A 15,199-nucleotide genomic window follows, 5' to 3' on the forward strand; every position below is an offset into this window, starting at 1 on the left:
GGAGTGGTATAGCTGGATCCTCGGGTAATGCTATGTCCAATTTTCTGAGGAACCGCCAGACTGATTTCCAAAGTGGTTGCACCATCTTGCAGTCCCACCAACAATGGAGGAGTGTTCCTCTTTCTCCACACCCTCGCCAGCATCTACTATCACCTGAGTTTTTAATCTTAGCCATTCTGACTGGTGTGAGATGGAATCTCAGGGTTGTTTTGATTTGCATTTCCCTGACGATTAAGGATGCTGAACATTTCTTTAGATGCTTCTCGGCCATTCGAGTTTCTTCCGTTGAAAATTCTTTGTTAAGCTCTATACCCCATTTTTTAATAGGGTAATTTGGTTGTCTGGAGTCTAATTTCTTGAGTTCTTTGTATATATTGGATATTAGCCCTCTATCAGATGAAGGATTGGTAAAGATCTTTTCCCAATTTGTTGGTTGTCGTTTTATCCTATTGACAGTGTCCTTTGCCTTACAGAAACTTTGCAATTTTATGAAGTCCCATTTGTCAATTCTCGATCTTAGAGCATATGCCATTGGAGTTCTGTTCAGGAACTTTTCCCCTGTGCCCAAGTATTCGAGGCTTTTCCCCACCTTCTCTTCTATTAGTTTCAGTGTATCTGGTTTTATGTGGAGGTCCTTTATCCACATAGACTTGAGCTTTGTACAAGGGGATAAGAATGGATCAATTTTCATTCTTCTACATGTTGTCTTCCAGTTGAACCAGCACCATTTGTTGAAAATGCTTTCCACTGGACAGTTTTAGCTCCTTTGTCAAAGATCAAGTGACCATAGGAGTGTGGGTTCATTTCTGGGTCTTCAATTCTATTCCATTGATCTTCCTGCCTGTCTCTGTACCAATACCAGGTAGTTTTTATCACTATTGCTCTGTAGTACAGCTTGAGGTCAGGGATGGTAATTCCTCCAGAAGTTCTTTTATTGTTGAGAATAGTTTTCGCTATCCTGGGTTTTTTGTTATTCCATATGAATTTGAGAATTTCCTTTTCTAACTCTGTGAAGAATTGAGTTGGGATTTTAATGGGGATTGCATTGAATCTGTAGATTGCTTTTGGCAAGATGGCCATTTTTATTATATTAATCCTGCCAATCCATGAGCATGGGAGATCTTTCCATCTTCTGAGATCTTCTTCAATTTCTTTCTTCAGAGACTTGAAGTTCTTGTCATACAGGTCTTTCACTTGCTTGGTTAGATTCACACCAAGGTATTTTATATTATTTGCAACTATTGTGAAGGGTGTCATTTCCCGAAAACCCACGTGCACATGGAAACTGAACAACTCTCTACTCAATGATGACTTGGTCAAGGAAGAAATAAAGAAAGAAATTAAAGACTTTTTAGAATTCAATGAAAATGAGGACACATCATACCAAAACTTGTGGGACTCCATGAAGGCAGTGCTAAGAGGAAAGCTCATAGCTCTAAGTGCCTACAAAAAGAAACTGGAAAGAACACACACTAACAAGTTGACTGCACAACTAAAAGCTCTAGAACAAAAAGAAGCAAATACACCCAGGAGGAGTAGAAGGCAGGAAATAATCAAACTCAGGGCTGAAATCAACCAAATAGAATCAGAAAGAACAATACAAAATATCAATAAAACCAGGAGTTGGTTCTTTGAGAAAATCAACAAGATAGATAAACCCTTAGCCAGATTAACCAGAGGGCACAGAGACAGTATCCAAATTAATAAAATCAGAACTGAAAAGGGAGACATAACAACAGAAACTGAAGAAATTCAAAAAATCATCAGATCCTACTACAAAGGCCTATACTCAACAAAACTGGAAAACCTGGATGAAATGGACAATTTCCTAGACAGATACCAGGTACCGAAGTTAAACCAGGAGCAGATAAACCATCTAAATAGTCCCATAACCCCTCAGGAAATAGCAGCAGTCATCAAAAGCCTCCCCACTAAAAAAAGCCCAGGACCAGATGGTTTTAGTGCTGAATTCTATCAGACCTTCAAGGAAGACCTAATACCAATTCTCTTCAAACTATTCCACAAAATAGAGACAGAAGGAACACTACCCAATTCGTTCTATGAAGCTACAATTACACTCATACCCAAACCCCACAAGGACCCGACAAAGAAAGAGAACTTCAGACCAATCTCCCTTATGAACATCGATGCAAAAATACTCAATAAAATTCTAGCAAACCGAATCCAAGACCACATCAAAACAATCATCCATCATGATCAAGTAGGTTTTATCCCAGGAATGCAGGGATGGTTCAATATTCGGAAATCCATCAATGTAATCCACTATATAAACAAACTTAAAGAAAAAAACCACATGATCATCTCACTAGATGCTGAGAAAGCATTTGACAAAATTCAACATCCCTTCATGATAAAAGTCTTGGAAAGATCAGGAATTCAAGGCCCCTACCTAAACATAGTAAAAGCAATTTACAGCAAACCAGTAGCCAACATCAAGCTAAATGGAGAGAAACTTGAAGCAATCCCACTAAGATCAGGGACTAGACAAGGTTGCCCACTCTCCCCCTACCTATTCAATATAGTACTGGAAGTCTTAGCCAGAGCAATTAGACAGCAAAAAGAAGTCAAAGGGATACAAATAGGAAAGGAAGAAGTCAAAATATCACTATTTGCAGATGATATGATAGTATACTTAAGTGACCCCCAAACTTCAACCAGAGAACTCCTAAACCTGATAAACAACTTCAGCAAAGTGGCTGGTTATAAAATCAACTCAAGCAAATCAGTAGCCTTCCTCTACATGAAAGATAAACAGACTGTTGGTTGTTTTTTTAAGACAGGGTTCCTCTGTGTAGCCCTAGCTGTCCTGGAACTCACTCTGTAGACCAGGATAGCCTCAAACTCACAAAAAGCCACCTGCCTCTGCCTCCCAAGTACTGGGATTAAAGGTACGAGCCACCACCACCAGGCCTCAGATTTTTTTTTTTTTGATATTCTACTCTAATTTATTTGGTTGATCAAGCCTCCTTTTAGAATCAAGAGAACACAAATGATCAGGGGGAATTTTAGGCACTAAGTACTCGGAATGACTGTCACGAACACCAGCTGACTAGAAAGCCAGAAAGCCCAGGAAACCAAAATTTAGGCTATTCAGGAATCTTAAACAACAAACTGGATAGCTGTCGTTATAATATCAGAAATGGGAATCTGATATGAATGGAGACATGAGCAAATGTGCTTTATGAATCTGCTCTCCATCGTTTCACTTCAGGTGAAGAAACATTTGAAAGGAGTGGACTGTGGAAATGAGTGCTCCTGCTAGGTGACACCAAGGAGCTGACAGGCTCCCAGCCATTGACACTCAACCACACCTCCCACCAGGTGAAGGCTGGGTGAGTTTATTGAAACCTAAACTAGCTTGGATTTTTATTTCTTCCCCTGGCCTCTACTATATTTTATTTCTCTTCTTCTGAACCAGCTAAATACCATGGTGGCCCAGTCAAGAGGATGATGGTGAAACTAGCAAGACAGGGTTTATCCAATTTTCTCATGGGCATCTTTATCTGTGGGAAACATTTATGAAACATTTAAATAAAAATATATGAAATTCAAATAATTCTGAACTTTATACTATTATTGACTAATTGCTACAGGGAAAAATTCCATGACTAAATGGATCAGACACGGTTACCAATATTTAAATACGCATGTACATTTTAATACTGGAAACCTTTTCTCTAATTTATATCCTTACGTGGAGCCACAGTCTGTAAAACACCTGAAGACAGTCTGAAGAGAGTAAGCAGTCATCCTGCAAGGGAGGCCCTACACTACAGAGGCCCTAAGATGCCTGAATGACAGCTGAGAAACCTTGGGAAGTCACCTTAACCTTGAAAGCAGACATTCCCCCGGCTCCATCCCCAGAGAGCTGCATTTCTGGAGAAATGATTTTTGCCCGTTTAGGCCTCATAATATGAATAATTTTAAAGGCCTGATGCTAATATTTCATTCTAATTTCTAAGTATAACTGCTCATATTTACAACCATCCATACCCTCGTTGTCACATGTCTCATCTACGACTGTTAAGGTCTGTCTTCAACTTAAACCGTGCACATTACCAACACGCTAGAGCCAATATTTGCTAGTCCCTGTGTCTACCGTCATCAATAGTTGATGGTTACATAGACAGCACAGTCGGTTTCATATTAACAAGTTGGCAAATGTCTTTCTTTCCTTCTGAAAAAAACTTGCTATTCTTCTATCTGACTAGTATCTGGTACAGTCTGTGGCACTCTCTTGGTCAAGATACAACATAATAAAATACACATTTTTATTCTAAAGTATACCCTCACCTTAGACAACTCTTAATTAATATTTTATTTCCCTCCACAACTGTTCTATATTATGCAACTTTTTACTTGGTGTTTGGAATATAAAGAAATGGCCGCATATACCCGGTGTAATTAGAAGTGCTGATGTGACCACCCAAGCTGAGCAAACAACAGCTACACTCCTGGGAGCTGATGACCAGAGAGTGAGAGCCAGTGTCAAGGGCTTTTGTCACAGTGCAGTTCTCCAGTGAGAGAGGAGGGTGGTTAGAGAAGAGCACACTGCCTGTGTTTTCCAGGCAGTGACACTCAGGGGCAGGGTTGGAGAATGGTAAGGGGAGCTGACATAGAAGATGTCACAGATTGTCATGGACAACCTAAAACTAGTCAGGCAAAACTCCAGAAAAATTGCAACTTGATCAAAGTCTTCAGGTGTGTCACCAGTTGTGTCACCTAAAGTACTCAAGTCCAGACAGGACAGTCATCGATGTCCTGCTTCATGTAGAAGGTGGTATAATCTGTTCCATGGTGCCTCCTTACTCCTCTAGTATTTTTTGAGGCAAAAAACAAAAACAAAAACAAAAAACAAACAAAAAACAAACAAACAAAAAACGTAGCTAATTTGATCTTGCACAGAGCATAAGCACTTACAATGATGAATAAGAATAATTCAGAAAAATACTCAGCGATCAACTGTAGATGAAATGAACCTTTTAAATGATGGACTTTGAGTTTAGGAATGTGGCTGGGTGGTAGAGCATTTACCTATCACGTGCCAGGTCTAGAGTCAATCCCTGTCACCACTAGCACAAAACAACAACAAAACCAATACTTTAAAAATCCAGTCTAACAGGATGAGGTTGTCACTTTATACAGGGTGTTTCCAAAACCCATCTCCACCCAACCTAAAAAGGGGGGACTTCTGCCCCTAGACCAAGCAGAGAGGGGCCACCCAGAACCCCCTCTGACAGGCGATCTGAATTCTTGCTTAGGCTGCAAGGCTAGGCACTGCAAGGGAATATAAATAAAAGATAAAAATATCTCTCTGGGTTCCCTGAGGGACAAGCCTGACTGCATAGGGGTTGATGACAAAAGTATCCCCTCTCCAGGAAGAAGACATCGGGAAGGGTATGGCCCTCATGCTTCACTGGACAATGACAGGGGGACCAGAGCCATTGCAAGGTCCCCTTCAAATACTGGAGGTCAGGCCTCTATCCCCGCCTTCGCAAGTTTAGAATTGCCACAGCCCTTCTATACTTAGAGAAGGGAGGAGATGTCAGGGGCAGCCCTGCTTACACACTGAAGGCCTAAAATCAGCCATAGGCCTAAAATCAGCAGTGGGCCTGTCATACATGTATACTAACACCAAGTCTTGGGTCTCAGTGGAAGAACATTGAAACAGATGGTGATAAGCTAATGTCAACGGGAAGCTTTTGTGGAAATTTATAAGCCTGAGTGGTCATGGACCTTGTAAATAGGTAGCCTTGGCACATAATACCAGCTTAGATGGGGACAAGCGAGTCATAGGCAGAGTCATGGTGACCTGTCCCCTGAACCCTCACCCAGCCGATACCAGGTTCTGAAGATATCTGTATTCCCCCTGAGCATCCAGTGTCATTCCCTTCCCCACATCCTGCCTTTCTGTGTTTATACCCCTGTGTGAATTAATTATGATTTGAGAAAAAAATTTAAAAAAAATTTTAAAAAAAGAAAATAAAAAAAAATCCAGTCTAAAATACAGAATTTTAAAGATTCCAAAGTTCTCTTTCTATATTATGCATATGAGGCTAATCTGGGAAGGACATATGATTTTCTTAAGGTCCTGGGACAAACTTGAGGATTCTGGACTCTGGATAATCTCTTCCTTATATTATATGATGCTACTTTTAAGTGTCAATCTACAAGTTTGAGATATTAGACATCGGTTACCTTGTCAGATCCCTATGAACAAAGACAAATATGGATTTGAGACACTTTTACCAAGAATTCTATTTCCCAACATGTTAAAAATATTTTTAATGAAGTTTAACAAATAATTTTGAACTTTAAAAAATTTAACTGACATATAACAAGGACACATGCTTCACTATGTCCATAGCAGCCTTACTTATAATAGCCAGAAGCTGGAAAGAACCCAGATGTCCTTCAACAGAGGAATGGATCCACACAACCTGGTATACTTACACAATGGAGTATTACTCAGCTATTAAAAACAATGGATTCATGAAATCCTTAGGCAAATGGGTGGAACTAGAAAATATCATCCTGAGTGAGGTAACCCAATCACAAAAGAACACACATGGAATGCACTCACTGTTAAGTGGATATTAGCCCAAAGCTCAGAATAACCAAGATACAATTCACAGACCACATGAAGCTCAAGAAGAAGGAAGACCAAGTGTGGGTGCTTCAGTCCTTCTTAGAACAGAGAACAAATACTCACAGGAGCAAAAACGAAGACAACGCGTGGAACAGAGACTGAAGAAAAAGCCACCTAGAGACTACCCCACCTGGGGATCCATTCCATATGCAGACACTATTGCTGATGCCAAGAAGTACTTGCTGACAGGAGCCTGATATAGCTGTCTCCTGAGAGACTCTGCCAGAGCCTGACAAATACAAAGGAAAATGCTTGCAGCCAACCATTGGACTGAGGACAGAGGAGTTAAAGGACTGAAGGAGCTGAAGGGGTTTCAATCCCATAGGAAGAACAACAATATCAACCAACCAGACCCCCCAGAGTTCCCAGGGACTAAACCATCAACCAAAGAGTACACATGGAGGGACCCATGGCTCCAGCCTCATTTGTAGCAGAGGATGGCCTTGTCTGGCATCAATGGGAGAAGAGGCCCTTGGTCCTATGAAGGCTCAATGCCCCAGTGTAGGAGAATGCCAGGGTGGGGAAGCAGGAGTGGGTGGGTGGGGGAACACCCTCATAGAAGCAGGGGAAGAGGGATGGGATTGGAGTTTCCGTGGGTGGGTGGGGGAAATGGGAATAACATTTAAAATGTAAATAAAGAAAATATCCAATAAAAAAATGTAACTGCCAGATGTAATTGTCTACTTTATTTTACTAAGTGTTCAGTACATGAAGATTGTGGTCTTACATTTGGGAAGCTACCACAATAAATAATTCAGTTGCTAAATGTAAGTAAAAGGTGGGGGAGGGGGAGCATCCAAACAACAGCACTGATTGTAACTACACTGGAAGGAAGGCTCACCGTGAGTACAGTCCATCCTGACAATGGAGGTTTAGCCGAGGGACTGGCTGCAGGCACAGCATCAGGAGTGTGAGGCAGCCGGCCACAGTGCGTCTGCTGTCAGAGAAGAGATAAATGGTACCCAGCTTCTTTCTCCCTTTCCCCCTTTTCATTCAGCCTGGGACCTCAGGCCCATGGGACAGTACCATGCAGTTAAGACGGCCTTCTCTCCTCAGTTAACTGCTCTGGGATAGCTGTCACCACAAGCATGCACAGAAGTGTCTTGTAACCAATTCTGAATCTAGTAGAGATGACAAGATGACCCTCACCCTGTCTCCTTAAGATGTGCAAGAAGGAAACTGCTTCTTTGTTTCTTAGACAGTATCTCACTATGTAGGTCAGTCTGGCCTAGAACTCTATGTAAACTCGGTTGGCCTTTGGTTTACAGAGATCCACCTACCTGCCTCTGCCTCCCAAGTTCTGGAATTAAAGGCCCAATGTCTGCAGAAAAAGGATTTGTTTTAAACGTGAAATTCTTACCAAAACTATTTGACCTGAATCCAGCACTGAGACAAACAATGAATAGCGTTGTATAGAGTGAAGTCTAATTCTTTACAAGTATTAATGTTGTGACAATTGCAGAGGGGTCATTATACACAAATAAAGAAAACCAACTGCAGCTAAACAGAATGAGCAATTCTTGCCAACATGAAGTTAAGGGGTGGGGAGCTAAAAGATCAGAATCAGAACAGTTATTTTATTCAGGAGAGAAATTCGAGTGTGGATTATGCATTAGGCAAGCTGTTGTATTGGTGTTACGTGTCCTGACAGCATTGACAATATAGAAAAGAAACCTTGTTTTAGGAGATACATAATAAAAGATAAGGTCATAAAGCCATGACATCAGCAACTGATTGTAGAGTATTCGCAAAACAAAACAAAAAATAGCATGTTTGGTTTTTTTTACACATTGGGAGACATTATTAATTGGCAATTCTGGGTGAAGGGTATAAGTATTCTTTATACTTGAACATTTTCAAAATAAGAGGTTAGAGGAATTGTTGAAAGCTCTGTGGATGCTCATTTTTCATACAGAGTATTCAGTGGGAGATGAAGCAAATGAGACTTTTACACCTTTTCCTGTAAACTATCACTGGCCCTTGGCGAGCATCAGTAACAAGTAAGTTAGGGGGCATTTTATAAACCTGGTTCTTAAATGCTAAATTGGTGACAGATTTAGTTGGGTGTATCATAAGGGAGTGCTTCTCTGGTTATTTTAGACTTCAAATTCAGAAACCACACATGTTAGAGCTGGAGTATAGGAAAGAAGATATCCAGCCTCTACTTGCAGAAGATGGAGGTTCCTGAACCCTCTTGCAAGAGAGGCTCTGCCTCTCCTTAGAATATCTAATTAGAATATTAGAGTAATCTGGCATGCAGTGTGTGTGTGTGTGTGTGTGTGTGTGTGTGTGTGTGTGTGTGTGGTGTTGGAGGAGGGGCTAGTAAATCTTCCTAGACTAGCTAAAGTAGAAAGTAGAGAAAGCAACAGACTTGACAGAACTTGACAGAAGAGTGAAACTCAGCAACTGCTGGCTAATCAGTTTATGGAGAATACAAAACAAGATTTAGTCTGCCCAGAATGTCGTCAGGATGTTTCCTTCTCTCAGCCTCTTCTATAATACCTGGTGGTTTTGCTCTTGTTCATTAACCACTCTTTCTTTATAGAGTTGTCAACTATTCTGCAAAGAACTAATTAAACATTTCTGAGTTGATCTTTAACAGGAACTATCGTGATTGGTTCACTAAAGGTAAACCAAACTTCCTCATGGAAACTGGAGCTGAGACTGACGCCAGGTTTTCCTCAAGCACATAACGTTTGAGAATCATGCGATGCCTGAACAAAATGGTGGGGTTTTGTGTTTGCTTTTTGTTTGTTTTGTTTCCCAGTCAAGGAAAACAAGGCAGTTTGTAGGCAGGTAGCCGATGTCTGCTACAAAGAAGGCAGTCAGGTACATAAATATGTTGGAACATCAACACCGTGGTTGGATGGGTAGTCAGAGGACAAAACAATCCTCACAATATTGTGTGCATGGCAACTGTGTATTATAAACTGATCCTGAAAACAGACTTGAGAGTATGACAATCAGTTGTGTTTTAATTATGTTGAATTTGAAGCATCCTTGGAACATCAGAGCACTGTACTGGACTATAGAGTTCTGAATATCATCAACATATAGTTAAAAATTAAAACCATGGGGTAGTAGATCACTCCAGGAAAATAGATGGAAGGGGAGGAACATTGTAAGAGACAGAGAGGGAGTGCCCAGGAAGACCCGTGGGGGCTGGAGCAGCAGGATCAGAACCTTGGAACAAGATAAATGACAGACACTGCCCAGTGTAAAAGAGACGTCCTACTAGCTTCACTATAAAGATGTCATTAGACGTTCCGCTGTGGCCCAGGGGCACTGAGGGTGAAAGTGGTTAACAGAGAATGGAATAGAAGGTGAAAAAAAGGAGATGAAGGGTGTAAACTGGCACCGTGAGTAGTTTAGTTAAAAAGAGAAATGTTTAGGCTGGCGGTAAAGGACCAGCCCAAGGAAGAAGGTGAAAGTGGAAGAGCAAATCATGACAGGAAGTCTGCGAGATGCCAGTGCAAAGAAGCAGACAGGTTTGAATGCCAGGATGCAGAATTCCCAGTCAGATGGTAAATTAGAGGCTACCAGTCCATGGGTGGATGAGGAATATGGTAAAAAGAGACGGACGTGGCTTCTGTGCTACTGTGTCTAGCCTCTCTTGCTGACTCTCCAACTCCACTTTTGTCCAAACCTTACTTAAGAAGCCATTGCTGCTGCTGTACAGCCGCTGTGGGTGGGTCTATCACAGCCACCCCATAAACCTGAGTGAACAGTCACAAGTGACCTGCTCATAGGAGTGTCAAGCTCTAGGCTACTGAAAGGCAAATACGGAGAGAGGACTGGAACAGTATAAGCAGAAGAGTGCTTAGCAGAAGTGTGGTCAGGAAACTTGAGACAGCCACAAAGAGAAAATGACTCATCCGCCCACTATCACCAGGGATGAGGTACCCTGCTTCAAGGATGCTGTGGATACAGTACTCTGCCAGCACATGAAGCTAATCGGCCTTCCAAACCTCCTCAGGGGATAAGCCACAGAAACCTCTGCCTGAAGAAACTTTGAAACCTAATCCACTAAAGACAAGAAGTGACTTCCTGGAGGGTGGAGCAGGGGGATTCTGGCCATGGAATTCTGCCAGGAAGTAGTCTATTCTCACCGGAATACAATCTAGAAGAGCACACTGATTTAACTTGTCAGAAATCACTGAAACAAGCCATCCTCCCCACACATATAGAGACTGATAGAAATGAAAATCCAGGAGTCTGGGAACTATATCACCTCCCAACCCACCGTGAAGAAAAATACTGAGAGCATAAGTCCCTCCATTTCTTGTTATTACCAGAAAGGTGAGTGGATGTGTCTGGAGACTAGGGCACTGGAATGTGACACTGGAAGAATTTCAGATTCATTTCTGTCTAATTCTCGTGCCTATCTCTAATATCCAAAAAGATAACATCGGTGTCATCCAGACCAAGGTCTCTGGTTGCATCCCAAGTGAGTAATCATGAATAAAAAATTTAATGCCTCCGAGGGTTCCTTTCTTTAGCTTTAAAACAAGAGATGATAAAATGCCATTGGCCTGTGCTTGTGTGAAAATCAAGGGAACTGGTAAGCAGGTAGCACCAGCATTAAAGAATATTTAACATGTAGTATAACATAGCTTGGTCCACTATACACAGGCTATGTTTACATTATTATTTTATGAATACAGTTACCATTAGCTTGCACATAGTAAAGGGAAGTTTTAATGGCAGCCGGAGAGCAAGCCTCAACGTGTCATTCATAATGTATCCTTAAGATTGATCTGGGAGCCTGGCGCATAAGAGAGAGTCAAAGAAACACCATGTAACCAAAAGACCTGCTGCCGTCTATTTTATGGTTCTCCTACCTCAGTATATTTGGGGAAAGGATTTTTTCCTAAAACATACTTCGGATTTAGTCAGTATGTGTATGCAAGCCTGCTTCTCTGCCTGACCTCATTCTACCAAGACTTACCCTGTATTCAGCTTTATGCTAGGAACTTGAGATACAATGTTGCAAAAATGGGCAAAGTCTGTGCTCTCAGAGTTTACATAAATAGGAGAATATAAATAGGAGAATGTGATTTAATAGGATATAAATAAACCAGCAAGGAGAGCCCTCAACCTTGGGAACTGCTTCTCAGAAACTTTTTTTTTTTTTGAGACAAGGACTCTCCGTTGGACCAGGGACTCACCAACTCAGCTAGGCTGGCTGAACAATAAGCCACAGACATCCTCCTGTCTCTGCTTCTTCACCCAGCACTGGGATTATATGTAGGCACCATCATGTCCGGACTTTTACGTGGGTTTGGGGACTGAAACTCTGCTCCTTATGGTGTATGGCATGAGCTAAGGTGATGACAAAGTGCTTGATGCTGTGTCCATGCTTGCTGGTAACCAAGGCATGTGGGTGGCTGAGGCAGGGAGTCACAAGTTCAAGATCACTCTGAGATACATTGTGAGACCCTGACTCAAACAAACAAAACAAGGAGTTAGGGAGAGGGAAAGAGGAGACAGTGTTGTGAATTGCCCTGGTGCTGTTTGTATTTTGATGCTAATTCCACTTCCCCAAGAGGGAGAAGAGAGGACGATGGAGGAGGAGGAAGGAAGGAAAGTGGAGCAGAAGCATGTGGCCTGGAGAAACCGCAAGTTATAAGAGATCTCATAGACAAGGAAGATGGCAGTGTAGTGGTGGGTCTGCCCAGTCTAGGTATGCAGCTTGTATTCATATTCATTGAGTTGTTTTCTTTGCAAAGGGGGGTCGGGGAGAGGAAAGGAGACGGGGGTGGGGGGAAGGAGACGTTAGGGAAATTACTCCTACTGTGTGAAGACTGAGCTTAGCTAATATAATAAGAGGGCAGCAGAGCAGGTAGACAAAGGGAAGTGTGTGAAAGGGTCTGTAAGGAGAAGCCAATCAAGGACATGGGCTGTTTGGTTACAGGGAAGAAGTGTTGTTCTGGATAAGGCTGGAAAGAAAGACTGCTCAGAGTGTGCTGAGCCTGGGACTTCCACTCCTTCCAACACAGGTGACCATGTGGAACTATGGGGTGTCATTTTTCTCAATGAGGGTCTTAGCCAAGAGAAGTGAAGACAGGTCTCCACTCCGTTTACTCACTCTGTCTCTCTGCGTTATTACTTTAGGATGGCTAAGGGGAGCAGAGTTTCCGTAATCTTTGGAGAAATGGAGGGAAAATTCAGCATAGTTCATAACCATAGAAAAGCACAAAATGAACAGCAGGTGCTGTTGTTCTTCAAGTCTTTCTATCCGAATCCAGCTCAGCCAGTAAGCCAAGCTGAGTTCTTCCCCCCAGCCATGCTGATTCGGTAACTGTTCTTGTCAGGTGTCTTAGTTGTTTTGTGTTTTTTTTTCCTAAACTACCCCAGGGTGTGTTCTGTAAAAGTTTTTTGTTTTTTTTTTAAGTCTGAACTTATTATTATTTATGTGAGTGGGTACACACGGCAGAGTTCGACCTTCTGGTCATCCCCTACTCCCTGAGGGTTAAACTCAGGACTCCAGGCTTGCCCTGGAAGCACTTTCACCCACTGGGCAATCTCATCAGATCATGTTCTTTAGCAAAGCTTATCCTACTGTAATGAAAGCAGGAAGTTTATGTGCCTAAGAGCACATCTACTTCTTCAAGACCATGCCTTTCATCACAGTGAAAGACAGAGAATTCTAGATTGGCTTACTGAAAACCGGTGAGATGCCCTTGTACAACCCACTTCACTTTAATAAAAAAAAAAAAAAACTAACACCACTTAAACCTTTTCGTTCATTTAACAAGTGTTATATAGCACTTAAAATACACTGTAGACTTTTCTGGTTCATGACACACATAAAGATAAGTAAATCACAGTGTTTGGCCTGGAAGAGCTCCTGAGACAAACTGTTGCAGTCTCTTTGCCTCTTTGCCTTGTAACTGCTGGAACCTGGAGTAGCTGTGTTGTGTTGGAGCCCAGAGGACAGGAAACTTCCCCTGGGAAGTGGGATGAGGGGGCTTCCCACAGAAGGCACCATCTGCAGTGTGCAATGAGGACCGAACTGCAGCACTCCCAACAAAAAGGTGTGTTCTCAGCTTGGGAACAGCAGGAGCAGAGCTGTGCTAGAGAGTGTTGGAGATCCTGTCGAGGGAGACAAGCCAGGAAGAGTAGACAGGCTTTATGGCCTTCATAAAGCAAGGATGGAACCAAATCAATTTCTTAAAACCAGCCTCAAAGCTCTAGAGAGACTGTGTAGTATTGCAGCTACTTATTGCTTTTCTTGTAAGAAATTGTCTTTGGATTTTCATGTACGTTCATTTAGAGATATTCTATCGGTTGGTTTGAGTGTTTAGAAATGATTTTCAAATATCATCCAGATCAACACTAGACAAACCCAGCAATAGAGTCTCGCTTTGTGATTTCTTTTCACCTATTCACTGAGGTCTTGAATGAGAACACTGTGTAGAAACCACAGAATGGCTTCCTAATACAATCTATGAATTAACTCAATGATTCCACCCAACTAAGGCGAGGTTACACGACTTGATTAGTGCACACTGATTTGGGGCATCATGTCCCTTGCCTGCTTTGAAATTGAGTTTTCCCACTCGGCCTGACCTAGGCATGAGGTCTCACCTCTGTTTGCCCGTTTTTCTATCTATAAAATGGAGTTACCACATTTAAGCACTTAGAAAGTTGAATTTTTTAATCTTTTGATACTATGGTTGTTAGTGGACAGACTAAGACATTTCAGTAACCCTCTCCTGCCAGCTATACCAACATGAAATCCATCTTATCTGGAGGTAAACAGAAAAAAAAGGCATCCCACAAAGGGATTATAAAGCTTCCAAAAATAGCAGAAGAAAGGAAAGTCTATTTTTCTCATGAGTTAAGAAAAAGGAGGAAGATATTTTTCTTAAACCATGTGTCTGTAGCTCTCAAAATTCAGCACATATAAAAAGCACTTATGAGATCTCTTAAAACAAATCCCTGAGCAGACTCCTCCTTACCACATAGTCAGAATCTTATTTTAGGTCTGACTTGGCTTGCTTGGTGACACAGGGTCTCACCATGTACCCAAACTGGTCTCACCTCCTGTCTCAGTCTGATTGCTGAGTTTACAGGCTTGTGCCACCATGGCTGTCTGGGAGCTGCTTACAAAGAAAAGGAAAATCATGTCTCCAGTTAACTCTGTTAACTATGCGAGCTGCCAGCTGAAGTCTTCCATTACTCAAGCCCAACTGGAGTCCTACAAAGCCCATACTTGATTTCTTTCTTGTTCTGCTGGCTCCAACCCATTGCCTATATTCATTCCTCAAGGTCCAGAAATTTCTGAAACTGCCTGTTTTACCTTCCTTTAGGAGTGAGGAAGAATGGCTTCTCACCTTTTCATCCTTAAAGAAGAGCCACAGCCACTCGTAGCAACAGCAGAGATGTGTTACAGTGCGGGGAGTTTGTGTGTGTGTCTGTGTCTGTGTGTCTGTGTGTCTGCGTGTGTGGCCTCCCAGCCTTTCTTGGTTATCTTGCTGCTGTCCTGAGGCCTTTCTGTGTCTGTGTGTATGTGTCTGTGGGTGT

This window comes from Grammomys surdaster, unplaced genomic scaffold (genome assembly GCF_004785775.1).
Source record: "Grammomys surdaster isolate TR1022 unplaced genomic scaffold, NIH_TR_1.0 126391, whole genome shotgun sequence".
In the NCBI taxonomy this organism is placed as follows: Eukaryota; Metazoa; Chordata; class Mammalia; order Rodentia; family Muridae; genus Grammomys; species Grammomys surdaster.